Source organism: Ricinus communis, chromosome 7 (assembly GCF_019578655.1).
Source record: "Ricinus communis isolate WT05 ecotype wild-type chromosome 7, ASM1957865v1, whole genome shotgun sequence".
Taxonomy (NCBI): Eukaryota; Viridiplantae; Streptophyta; class Magnoliopsida; order Malpighiales; family Euphorbiaceae; genus Ricinus; species Ricinus communis.
In genome coordinates, this window is record NC_063262.1 from 11,035,380 (window position 1) to 11,048,622 (window position 13,243).

At 28.8% G+C, this 13,243-nt stretch overlaps 1 long non-coding RNA gene and 1 other non-coding gene across 4 annotated transcripts; one reads left to right on the forward strand and one right to left on the reverse strand.

Moving 5' to 3' along the window:
* The first annotated feature begins 380 nt into the window (after positions 1-380).
* On the forward strand, positions 381-8,065 carry LOC125370688. 3 transcript variants are annotated; one of them, XR_007216734.1, is made up of 8 exons: positions 381-1,081; positions 1,282-1,434; positions 1,658-1,779; positions 1,858-1,960; positions 5,503-5,618; positions 6,885-7,007; positions 7,145-7,226; positions 7,962-8,065. It is a non-coding gene; the product is annotated as an uncharacterized LOC125370688 (long non-coding RNA). The 3 variants fall into 3 exon arrangements; XR_007216732.1 differs by having other exon boundaries at positions 7,145-8,047; XR_007216733.1 differs by having other exon boundaries at positions 5,506-5,618; positions 7,145-8,047.
* On the reverse strand, positions 5,938-6,045 carry LOC112534570. The gene has a single exon (XR_003078861.1). It is a non-coding gene; the product is annotated as a small nucleolar RNA R71 (small nucleolar RNA).
* Positions 8,066-13,243: the final 5,178 nt, after the last annotated feature.

Here is a 13,243-nt window from a genome sequence, read left to right on the forward strand (position 1 = left end):
GCGCCATTATTATTATTATTTCCTCCTTTGCCAACTCCGTTATCATTTGCTACGCGACCTCGCGTATCTCCTTCTACATCATCTTCACATGTAGCATAGACACCTACACCATCCCCCACAACTCTTAATGTGATACTCTAGCCCCCATCATCAATATTGGTGGCAAAGTCGAGTGCTGCTAGACAGTTACTCGAGCTCCGTACTAGGAAGTATACTTATATAACTTATGATTTATCTATATTGTTTGTTCATTTTAATTATTATGTATAATTTGTTCTTTGTTTTGAGAAAAGAACAGTTTTATTTAGTCAAATGTTTTTTCATCCCAGATATTTAAAGAGTTTTCTATAAAAATTTGATATTGTTGGCCGGTAATGGAAGACAAGGCCTTAGGATATCAAAGAGTACTATTGGCAAGAGTTTTAAGTATGAATTGCAACTAATACTATCCTCAATATAATGTTTTTTATTTATTGTTTGTAATTAGTTGCAACCAAAGATTACTATTCTTTTAATTAGTTGTTTGTGTATTTAAAGTTGCTTTTGTGTGTTATAATTGAAGATTGTATCTGTCGAGTAATTTGGTGACTCGAAGAGAATTAAGGGCAGTATGTATGTAGTTTTATTAGTAGTGTTTATTAAATTATTTTAACGGGACATGGACCTGTTATATGGGGGGTATAAATTTATTTTATAGGGGATGTTTTGTCGAATTTTCTACTAACAACTTATTTTTTCACTCTAATTCTGACTAATATGTTTTTTTTTTTTTTTTTTTTGTATTCTTTCTCTTAGAAGCACTTTACATGGCAGCCACAGCTGGAGACCCTGATTTGTAGGAGGGGGGAGTCGCAAGCAGGTATCCGGTTACACCAATAATTTATCGAGGTGGAGGAGATCCGACAAGAGACCTTTCCCAAAGAATGTTTGAGAAAATTGGCAAAAAAAATAGTCGAAGCCTGTGTCCAAACAAGTGTTCTCAATATCAAAGAACCGAGTGAGCGAGACATGCAGTCCTCAATCCGGTCCCTCACGCCATACTGGAGTATCTATCTCTATAGTAGAGCATATTAGATGTATGGTGAGAATCATTTCTTAAATTGTATTTTTTAATATTCATTTATTCAATTATAATATGTAATGTTTTCTTTTGAGAGGCAGAATCTGGATAGATAGGAGGTCTAAGAAAACAGCTGCAAGTTAATTACTACTAAATGTTTAAGATTAATCTTCATAATTTTTAATTATTTTATACAATTAATTTTTGTTACTAATTGAAAGAGAAAGCTATTGAGTCACAAGACGATTCGACGAAGACGCATGAGCTGGATCCATAGCAATTGTCTTAGAGGTGTTTGGCGGAGAGAACAAGCGCCGAGTGTATGGCATGGGTGGTAGAGCTCTAAACTTCTACAACAATTCCTCCTCCTCCAGGTCCTTAATTGAGTTTAAGAAAAATTCACACTTTCATTAGTGTTTTGAAGAAGATATGGTTGCCTGTGTCTTTTTCCTGTAGTACATGAGTTATGTGCTTCAATGTTTTGCCCCAGTAGTTTTTATTTGGAAATGTAGCAAAACTTCTAAATGTGATAATCAGATGCTTCTTGTCTGTGAAGCCCAATATGTTAAAGACTGAAAACGTCTTTTTATTGCTTAGTTCTCAGGCTGGCCCTGCCACTGTAGCATGAAAGTGTTACGTTCTATTGTTATGGACGGCAGTCAAAACACTACGATAAAAGTGCAGGAATTTTAGTTCTACAAGTTGATGCGCCTGCAAAGGTTAGCTCTTGACTGAAACCCTAGTTTTGAATTCATTTAAAATCATTATTTTATTAGATGTTTCTTTTTCCTTTTTAGGGTCCAGTGTTGAACCAAAGCTAAAAGAAATAGAGATTGCAGCCGCTTACACGTCCTTGTCTTTTGGATAGGATATTTTGGGAGATCCATGGAACGACCAAAGGTATCACAATCTGCTTTGGCATAGCCCATTTGATAACTTTTTTAACTCCATGGTTTCTTTCTGTAGTGGCTTTCAATTCTGAGCCATGCCTTAACTTGCTAGAGTGAGTTGGAATAATGTTTCCATGAGTCTAACAAGTGCTTTGTCACCATTAATCAACTAATCACTGACATTTCGAGTTGCATATCAGTTATTTATATGATATTTAAGCTCCTATATAATTATCTGTTCTGTTGATGTCCAAGTGTTGTTATGTTTTCAACCTCCTTTGATTCCTTGTATAAAATAAATTATGGAGTATAATTTCTTGCTAAAGTCATAGGTGTCTGATCTCTGAAGTACAAAGCAGCAAAGCAAGATAGGAACAGACCATTTTGAAGCATGAATTGAAGTGATCTTTCTGCTAAAAGTTCTTTGTGAGTAGAAGTTTGTTTGGCCGATTCTGGGTTTTGGGAATCCATTTTGAGAGCAGGAGTATTGGTTATTTAGTAGCTGACCTTAGCATTTAGGGGTAATTACAAATGCTTACTGAGTTTCAACATAATTTGCACTCACGTTTTCTAGCTTTAAAAATATGTACTTTCATATCTCTTTTTTTTATATGTCGTTCATTGTAATAGTCCTTTCATTAGTATTATATTAGTTTAATGAATTTTTAGTTGGTCAAAATACCGAGGTGTTACATTTTATTAACTTATAAAGATATTTTTATTTTTATATGAGTCTATATTAAATTAAAATTTATTTTAAAATAAAATAACGATATTTTTTCATCTAAATTAGAAAGCAACATTTTATTTTCTTCTATTTAAAAATATAAAATTTCATATTTAAAAAAGTAATAAAAATGTAGAATTGAATAAATTTTATAATTTTTTTTACGTAATTTCATACAATATTTATATCTAAATACACAACAGTTACCACGAAAAGTGAAAATACATATTATTTAAAAATAAGAGACTTAAATGTAGGTTATGTCAAACCTAGGGGAGTATTTATAAATTCCCCTAGCATTTATAAAGTGTATCATTTAGTATGTGCTGGATGATCAATAAATTTGTAATGGATTCCTTGTGAGCTGAAAATGTCCTTAAGAAGCTGCGTGTGCATTCCATTTAAAGCTCTTTCCTATTTGATTATAATAATAGCCTATTGGGAGCTTTTGGAAATCACTTTGCAGATTAAGACTAAAAACCGGGAAGCAGCAGATTAGCATGCACCTCTGGCAAGGCCATCATATTTGTCAACTCAAACGTGGCATTGCATTAAGTCCTACCATTTCATTTATACAAACTAGAGATTGTTGTTATTATTTTTGTTATAAACACTTAATTCATAAAATCTCAGATTTTTTATTAAAAATATTTATATGTATAAAATTTAATTTACATTAACATTGTATTTGATTGAATTTATGAAATTTATAGAGTTTATTTGCAAATGTAAAATTTATGTGCTTTAAATGAAGTTATATAGTATTCGATTCAAATCTATAAAATTTATAAAATTCTTTTGTGAATCTAAAAAAATTTATATACTTTAAACGGAATAAAAGTAATTTAGTATTCTACATAAACAAATTTATATGAAATTGGTTCTAGTTAAACTAAATTCTAACAAAATAGATATAATTTCTAATTGAATTCTACATTAGTAAGTAAATGCATTTCGTAACATTAAAATATGTCTTTTAACTTTATCATTTCCATTTTGTTTTCTCTTTCATGTCTTTTTTTCATATGAAATAAATTATTTTATAGATTTAAACCAAATATAGTATTAAAATTAATTTAGAATTGTACATATTTAAATTTGTGTGGAATTGATTGTAGTTAAACTAAATTCTTTCAAAATAGGTAAAAGTTCTAAATGAATTCCATATTATAGTTTATCAATTTATTTTATAACATCAAAATATTTTTTTTTAATTTTATTATTTTTATTTTACTATCTTTCAAGTATTTTTCTTTTTCAAATAATTATTTTTAATAGATTTCAACTAAATTTAAATCGTTGATGATAAAGATCGCGGACAAGTAGCTGAGTTGCAATGGAAAAGAATGGTTGATGATTGATTTGTCCAAATTATATATAAATATTTAAGGGTATTTTAGAGCTTTAATGATATATTTCTATATATAAAATGGTGAAAATATGTGTTTTTACCTCACTTAAACTTAATTATCTATTTTCAAGAAAATTAGCAAAAAGAGGAAAATATAGAGCTAAAAGAAACTTAATTGGACATGTTTGTGTCAAAGCTCAAAATTAAGATGCATGGACTGCTAATTACAAGACCCAAGCGATTATTTAGTCATTTACATAATTATTAGGATTTATATTAAGAGTTATTTATGGGATAGTAATTGGTGGAGATAAAGATACTTAAAGTCTTATCTATTAGATAGACTTATACAAGTATACTTATCTCTAGGGAGATTTATGTAGAGGAGGACTTTCATCTATTTATATTTCTGCAAAACCTAATTCCAAAAGGGAGAGTTTTCTCCTACTTGCTCTCTACACCTGCTATTATTATCTCTCCATAATTCTCTACATTTCTTCTTAAACATTTAGTTTTAGTTTCTATTGTTCTTTTAAGATCTAAGGAGCTATTCAATAAGTGGAGACTGAGGATCAATCTTCTTCCTATTTGAAGAAATCATGGATCTAGAGGGAGCTTTAATTTTCAGTCTTATTTTATGTCTTTCTATTTCATACCATGATCATTGGGTTAAATATGTTAAGCTAGTTTTAAAAATGTTTAGTTTAGCCTTTTTACATTTGTGTGAACCTTGTTATTTATTTATTTAATGAATGATTTCTTTACCTTCATATTTTTATTAGTTTCAGTTATTATTGTTAGTTAACCATCATATTAATTTAGTAATAGTAATTGTTATGAACATATTTAGCTTAAAATTATTAGAAACATCATCTTTACTTTAATCTATGTTGGTATAAGAAACCTAGGTTTGATCATTAGCTTGAGTGATTTATAGAAAAAGGCACATCACCATCTCATTCATTAGATATAGGCTTAAAGTAAAACAAGAAGATTACTAAGTAAGTGGCTAGACCAAATAATATCTTTAGCATATAGTTTTAGATCATAAGCATTTGCATTTGCATTGCATATTTATTTATTATTTAGTTACTTTATTTTATAAATATTATCATCTCAAAATACTGATTTAGAATGTTTAGATTTACTTTTATTATTTTGTGTAGATAATTAGTCTTTATAATAAGTGGCCTCATAGTTCCTTGAGAGATCGACCTCGTGGTGAATTTACCTTTACTATAGGAACGGTTCGTGCATTTACAAGTACTAAAAGGACATATCAAGTTTTGGCGCTGCTGCCGGGAACTGTGTCCAAATTTATTATATTGATTTATTATCAAAAGTGTCTTTTGTTTGTTAGTTTGTTTTGTGTTTTGTGATTTATTTTGTTTATATGTTTTTATTTTGTTTGTAAATTTTATTTTCAAGTTTTTTTTGTAAATCTAATTTTTTTTTTTTAATTTTGTATGCTTAGCAGGAAACAACTAGAAGAAAAACCAAAATAAGAAGTTGATACCATGGCAAATCCATCAAGAGAAATAGGAGCTGAAAGACCAATTGCAATGAAAGATTATGCCCGGCCTATAATTGGTAACATTACTTCATGCATAGTTTTATGTGATGTATCTAGGAACTATGAACTTAAGAACATTCATTTTAATATGATTCCTTTATTTTATGGTATGCCTAGTGAGGATGCATAATTATTCATTAGAGAATTTTATGCTATAGTTCATACTTTTCCATTATCTGAATTAAATGAGGATCAACTAAGAATGATGTGTCTCCCTTATTCATTGAAAGATAGAGCAAAGACTTGGTTAATGACCTTGCCTCCTAATTCTTTGAGAAATTGGGATGAAGTTTATTAAAAGTTTATGAGTAGATTTTACTCACATCAAAAGACCAAAGAATTAAGAGATGAAATTTCTAATTTTTATCAAAAGAATGTTGAATCTTTTCATGAAGCATGGGATCGTTTCAAATCACTTTTATTGCAATGCCCATACCATAGAGTCTCACTCCCAATAATCGACCAATTATTTTATGATAGGTTGACACAATAATATCAATATATGGTTGATACTACAACTGGGGGTTCTATGTTAGAAATGACAGCTAATAAGGTTTATGACATCTTTGAAATGTTAGGAGCCAATTCTCAACAAAAGAGTGAGGAGAAAGAGAATAGAAGTAAATGAAGTAGTAGCTAGTAGTGAGATGGCCATGCAATTGGCTGAATTGACTAAACAAGTTAAGATGCTTGCTTTAACAAAAAAACTTGTGGTATTTATGGTCATGGTGCTAATGTTTGTTCATCTTTTGATAATTATAAAGGAAATATGTATGACCAAATAAATTTGATGGATTCTTACCAACCCATGTATCCTATGAATGATCTTTATTCCAATACATATAACACAGGTTGGAGAAACCATCCAAAATTTTCTTGAGACTACAATGACCAAAATCCACCACAATTATTGAGAAACTGAAATCAACCTCATTCCCAAGACCAATATTCTCAATTCCAAAGAAACTCCAATCCTTTCTTTCAAGATCAAGAATAAACTCTTCGATCTAATGAATAAACGAAGCCAAGTTTGGAAGAAACACTTCAATCATTTATGATAGCTTCTTATGATAGGATGAAGAGGAACGAGAAAAAGACAGATTCCATTGAGGCGTCACTAAAACATTTAGAAGCTAAAATGGGACAAATTGTTGAAGAGCTTAATAAAGAGAAAATATCAAGTCAACCTGAACAAGTCAATTCCGTTGCTACTATTAGAAAATGTGAGGTTGTTGATGATAATATTGTTATGGAAACTAAAAGGAATTCTTCTCCTTATGCAGGTACACCTAAAAATGATGGATTAGTGCAAATCAATAAGGAGAGCATACAAAAGGAAGAAAAAGTAGAGCCTAATCTTAGGCTTGACAAGAAAGAAAAGGAAGCATTTTTTGAACCTGAATTTCGTAAGGCAGCTCAGTCTTATAGACCATCTATTTCTTTTCTAAACCAACCCAAAGAGGCAAAAAGGATAAAAGTTTTTTTAAAATATTAAGATACTCTCTAAAGTTAATACTAATTTACCTTTGTTGGATGTTATCAGGTTTAAGCTAGCTTATGCAAAATTCTTTAAAGAGTTGAACACCAACAAAAGGCGATATGCGAACAACGAAAAAGTACAAGTAGTAAGTATAATGCTTCAATATCAGTTGCCCCTTAAGATGAAGGATCCTGGTAGCTTTACCATTGATATCAAAATAGGTGACAAAAAGGTTACAAAAGCCATGTTAGATCTAGGAGCAAGCATCAACTTGATGCCTTATTCGATGTATGAACGACTTGGCTTGGAAGAGTTGAAGCCTACCACTATTGTCTCTACAATTTACAAATAAATCAATAAAATATCCTAGAGATATAGTGGAAGACTTGCTAGTACAAGTAGGTAAATTAATAATCCCAGCTGATTTCGTAGTGCTTGACATGGAAGACAAACCAACAAGAGATAAAGAGAAAACTATACTCCTTGGTAGACCTTTCATGGCAACTACTAGAACTGTGATTGATGTGCACGATGAAAAACTTATCATGACAGTTTTAGGAGAAACTATAGAATTTAACGTGTTTAATTCTCTAACTTTATCTCCTAAATCTACAATTGATAAGTGTTCATATAATTATTTAGATTCTCTTGTTTATGAATAATTCTATGATGATATTTCATTCTTAATTAACAAGAGCTTTCATGACACTTTAGATATTCACATTAAAAGTATGAAGCCATACTTGAAAGGAATGGCTTATGACCAAGTGAGCGAATGAAGGCCACCAAAAGCATAATCAGGAATGTCTAGCTATAGACAATAAACTTAACAATAGTATTTTTATTTTTATTTTATTTTTATTTTATGTTTCTCTTGTAGGCCTATGTTGGAAAAGGAAACATTCCTAATTTCTTTGATCCCAAAAGGTAATATGTTTCCATGTGAAGCAATTAAACCTCCTTAAAAAAATTTATTTTTGAGCGAGCGATAATGCGATGTGAATTTTCACATGGGCTCAAAGACATGGCATAGCATGCATGGTACCATGAGGCGAGTCGCAGGGGAAGCCTATAGAACTTTTTCTCTGTAACCCTTTACTCCTATAAATAGGTGTTACAATCAATGGAATGATATACATATATACATAACATATACATACATATACATATATAGAAAAATTATTCTCTTTTCTCTCTTCGTTCTTATTTTTTATTTTATAACACTCTTTATTCTTATTTTTTTTATTTCACAACACGTTATTAGCATGATTGCTTAAAACAAGATTAGAGGTAAAGCTACTTTTTCTTTCCATATTTTGAAAAATATGCATGTCGAAAAAGATATGATTAGCCTAAATTGAAAGATGCAATCCAGGTAAAATTAAACTCATTAGAAAAATTCTGAATCTTTGGGCCCATTAGGGGGAGAGAACAAGCAATTAGAGAAACAAATTGTTTGGAATGAGCCATCATTAAATCATCTTAATCCTTATTCCAAACAATATGAGTTAGAAGTTCAAAGAATCATTTATTCCCAATGTATAGCAAACCAATTGTCAGATGCATTTTGTGATTCAAAAAGGGTTACTAAATCTCATATACTAGCTGAAAATGCTCCAGTTAGAATTGATGTATTAATAGGATAACATGCTGATATTATAGCAAATGAGTCCATGACAGGCCAGAAGTGTGGTAGGTCACCTGGTTTCAAGGATAAAAATCCAAGAAAGAAAAGGGAATAAACCAAGTGGCAATCCCAAAATTGATGTTCCTGAAGAATCTATAACAAAATACAAAGATGAACAAGTAAGTCAAGAAGAGTAAGTCAAGAAGAGGTTCAAGTGCATGAAGATAATGAAAACAATAAGATATCAATCAACAATGTCACTTTAGGTAAGAGATGGAACTGAAGTGAAACTATTGTCAACAATGTATTTGCATATTTAGTAACAAATGATATTGCAAAAGAAAATGAGGACATTGAGCCTAAATCTGTTTATGTTGATAATTTAAATAAATTCTAATTTTGTTATAATTGCAATTTATGTTGATGATTTAAACATCATTGAGATTCCTGAAGAGTTGACAAAAATAATAATTTATTTAAAAAATAAATTTGAAATGAAAAATTTGGACGAATAAAATTTTATCTCGGCCTGCATATCGAACATTTATTTGGAGGAATTTTTATTCATTAGTCAACTTATATTGAAAAGATAAGCATTCTAATATGGATAGATCTCATCCAATGAGTTCTCCCATGATTGTTAGACACCTAAATGTGAAAAGGACCATTTTCATCCTCTAGAAGATGGTGAAGAAATATTTGATCCAGAAGTACCATATCTTAGTGCTATTAGAGTATCTTGCTAATTGTACAAAACCAGATATATCATTTTCTATGAATATGCTAGCAAGATATAGTTACTCACCAAGTCGAAGATATTGGAATGGTGTGAAATAAGTTTTCTGTTATCTACGTGGTACATCAGATATGAGCTTAATTTATCCATAAGACTTGAAGTCCAAATTAATTGGACATACATATGTTAGATATTTATCTGATCCACATAAACCTTGATCACAAACAGGTTACTTATCTATATATGGTGGCACTGCTGTGGCGTTCTACTAAGCAAACTATAACTGCCACATCATCTAATCATACTAAAATATTGGCAATGAACGAGGCTAGTAAATGATATATATGGTTGAGATCTATGATCCAACATATCAAAGAAATATGTGAATTTGATAAAGGAAGCCCAACAGTGCTATAGGAAAACAATGCTACTTATATTGCATAACTCAAAGGAGGATATAGTAAAGGAGATAGAACCAAGCACATTTAGCCAAAATTCTTTTTCACACATGAGCTTGAGAAGCAAGGAGTTTTAGATGTTCATCGAATTTGATCTATTGATAATCTGATAAATTTGTTTATAAAAGCACTCTCTATAACAATATTTGAGAAGTTGATGTACAAAATTGATGCCAATTAAAAGATCTTTATTAGAAATCATGTTTTCATGAGGGGAAGATTTTGATGCACTGTACTCTTTTTTCTTTAGCTTAGGTTTTGTCCCATAGCATTTTTCTAGCAAGATTTTTAACGAGGCAATATTATGGCGCAAGCATCATTATGAATAATATACTATTTTCCTTCACTAAGATTTTTTTCTCACAGGATTTTTCTTAGTAAGATTTTAACGAGGCATATTCATTGTAATAGACATCCAAGGAGGAATATTATGATAATATTAAAGTATTTGAGTTATATTGGATGTTTATCATCATTGTCTATGGATAGATTTCCTTATGTAAATAGAACTTTATCTTTGTAACTCTTCACACCTATAAATAGGTGTTACAATCAATGAAATGAAACACACATATATATATATATATATATATATATATATATATATATATAGAGAGAGAGAGAGAGAGAGAGAGAAATTACTCTATCTTCTCTCTTTATTTTTTTTGTTCTTGTTATTTTATTTTACAACACTTTTTTTTCTTATTTTTTTTATTTTACTACAATTAATAGGTTTTAAAGATAAATTTATTGTAGAAAAAAGGATTTTGTCATTATCTTAACACTATAAATATTTATAATGCTAAATTTAAAAATATATGTTATTTTATTTTTTAAATCGTAACGGGTCAAATAATTAATATTTACGTGCAACGCATGTAAATAAAAAAAATTAATATTTAATAAATAAAAAATTAAATCGACCATTTTTAACAACATTAATTATAAGATTTTTTCAATAAATTTTCATGTTTCCTTTTTCTATTTCACTTTTATATATATCGTGATGTCTACTTAATTAATAAAAATCACTCATATCTACTTAGCACGGCTTGCCTCTCCTCCCATGTATCAACTTTCCAATATCCTAAGCTTTCCTATTTTCAGACATTAAATTGAAAAGGCTTAGCCATCACTCTACATCTCAGCTCTAATCTAAACTACCCACTGCTTTTATAATTATAAATACAAATAAACTTTGTTATTAATACATATCCAGGCCTATAAATAAAACTTAATAAAAAATACCCATTCATTTGATACCCTTAAAAGACAAAAAATTTATGCAATACTTATTTTCAACTACCTATTCATTAAATACTTAAAAATATTTTTCGGTAACTATTTTTAAAATTTTATAATAAAAACATAACATGGTAAGTCAATTCTGCTTACTGGCATAAGAACTAGTGAGTTAATAAAAAAATTATTATATTTAAACATAAAATATATAAAATAATGCACATACATAACATTTTTAATGGTTATATTATTATATCTAGAATGAACTATTTTTACTGATTTATAATTTTCTTTTAGCAAGTACAATCGACATTTTCCATCATATTTTCAATATACAACTACAAAATTGACAATAGAATTGATTTTTACATCATCTATTGTCATCTAGAGGAGACTATAGATATATTTACAATAGAATTGACAACTAAGTAATTGGACGGGCTTATATATATATATATATATATATATATGCAATGAGAGGAGGCTTTATGCAGCATCCATACTTGACACCACACCCACACCACATGTGGTGGGTTTGGACTGTGGGTAATACCTATGTACGTTATTTATTAATTGTTATGGACTTATCAAAATGCTTTCTCCATTGCAGAAATCTAATGGAAAAGATAAGAAAAGGAAAGAAAAATAAATAAAAGAGAAAGTAAAGTTGGGAAGGGGAGAATCGCACTAGCTAGCTAGTGGATGCCACTAGTATTGTTTGGTGGGCTGCACAAAGTGGACCTGCAACTATAATCTATAGGCTTCACCTTTGGATGGATATGAGGCATTCCCATTTCAAGGGTGAATTAAATTATTGGATAAATATGCTTGCACAAATAAATGCATACATTGTTTATTTTGAGTGATTGATGACAATCTTATACATTTTTTTTTTTTCAATAGACAAATATTTTCGTAAAAGAAAAATTGAGTTTTCACCGATGATCGATTAAAGTTAAAATATAAGAAAAAAATAGACTTGCAGACAAACAAACGACATATACTCTTCTACAAAGAGAACGAAGCCAAAGTTTGGCAAACTCTTAGTTGGAAACACCATATGACCTCTTCACATAACACAATAATTCCTTCTAGTTTTGATCATTTCAAAAATTTATTGCATTTTAAGTCTCAAGTAGAAAAGGGAGAAGATAGAATCAAAATAAACGGCTATAGAAAGTCTTCAAAAACAATTATAATATCTTTCAAAGACAAGTTGAAGCTTCATAAGGAAATTAACTATTTTTATGCTAATATATAAGTTGCCTATTGTGTCGGTTTTATTATATTAAATTTCTTTTGTATTTTTATAAAATTAACTATTATCCTTTTCATCTAAAATTAATACAGTCAAAAGATTAAATTAATAAAATAAAATTACAATTTAATCTTTATCAAATTTAAACTCTTTCAAAATTAATTCTTTATTAAATCAGAGTAAAATTTTTATTTGTAGTATATTTAATTATAATGTCTATCAAAATAATAATAAAAATAAATATTTTAATTATAAATATTTATTTTAATGATTCAAATTAAATTGTATAGTAATTTGATAATGTTGTGCTAAATATATATAAGTATTTTTAAGAAATTTAAATTTTTAGGATTAAATTGTGCTAAAATTTAGAGTAAGTAAAAAATGATAATTAATTATTTTATTAAATACTTAAATTATATTATTGTAAAACTAACTATTACTTCCACTAAGATTAATAATTCTACTCTAACATGATAAAAAAAATTAGAGCAGTTTCAGACTTAATAGATATTTAAAGATTAAATTGTAATTTTATTTATCAATTTAGTTCTTCAACTGTATGAAACTTTGGACGAAAAGTGATTGTAATTACTTTCATAAAAATATAAAAGAATTTTAATATAATTAAATTGACATATGAGATAATTCATATATTAAATAAAAATAAATAATATTATTCAAAAAATAAAACCATCGTCAAATATATGACATCGTCAAATGGTACTTTGAATCTTAATTTTTCGTCTATTATTTACCGAAAACTAATAAAAAGCATATTTATTGAACATTTAGAGAATGGAAAAGTTTTAATTGCTGTAAAATGAATACTTTATTGTAT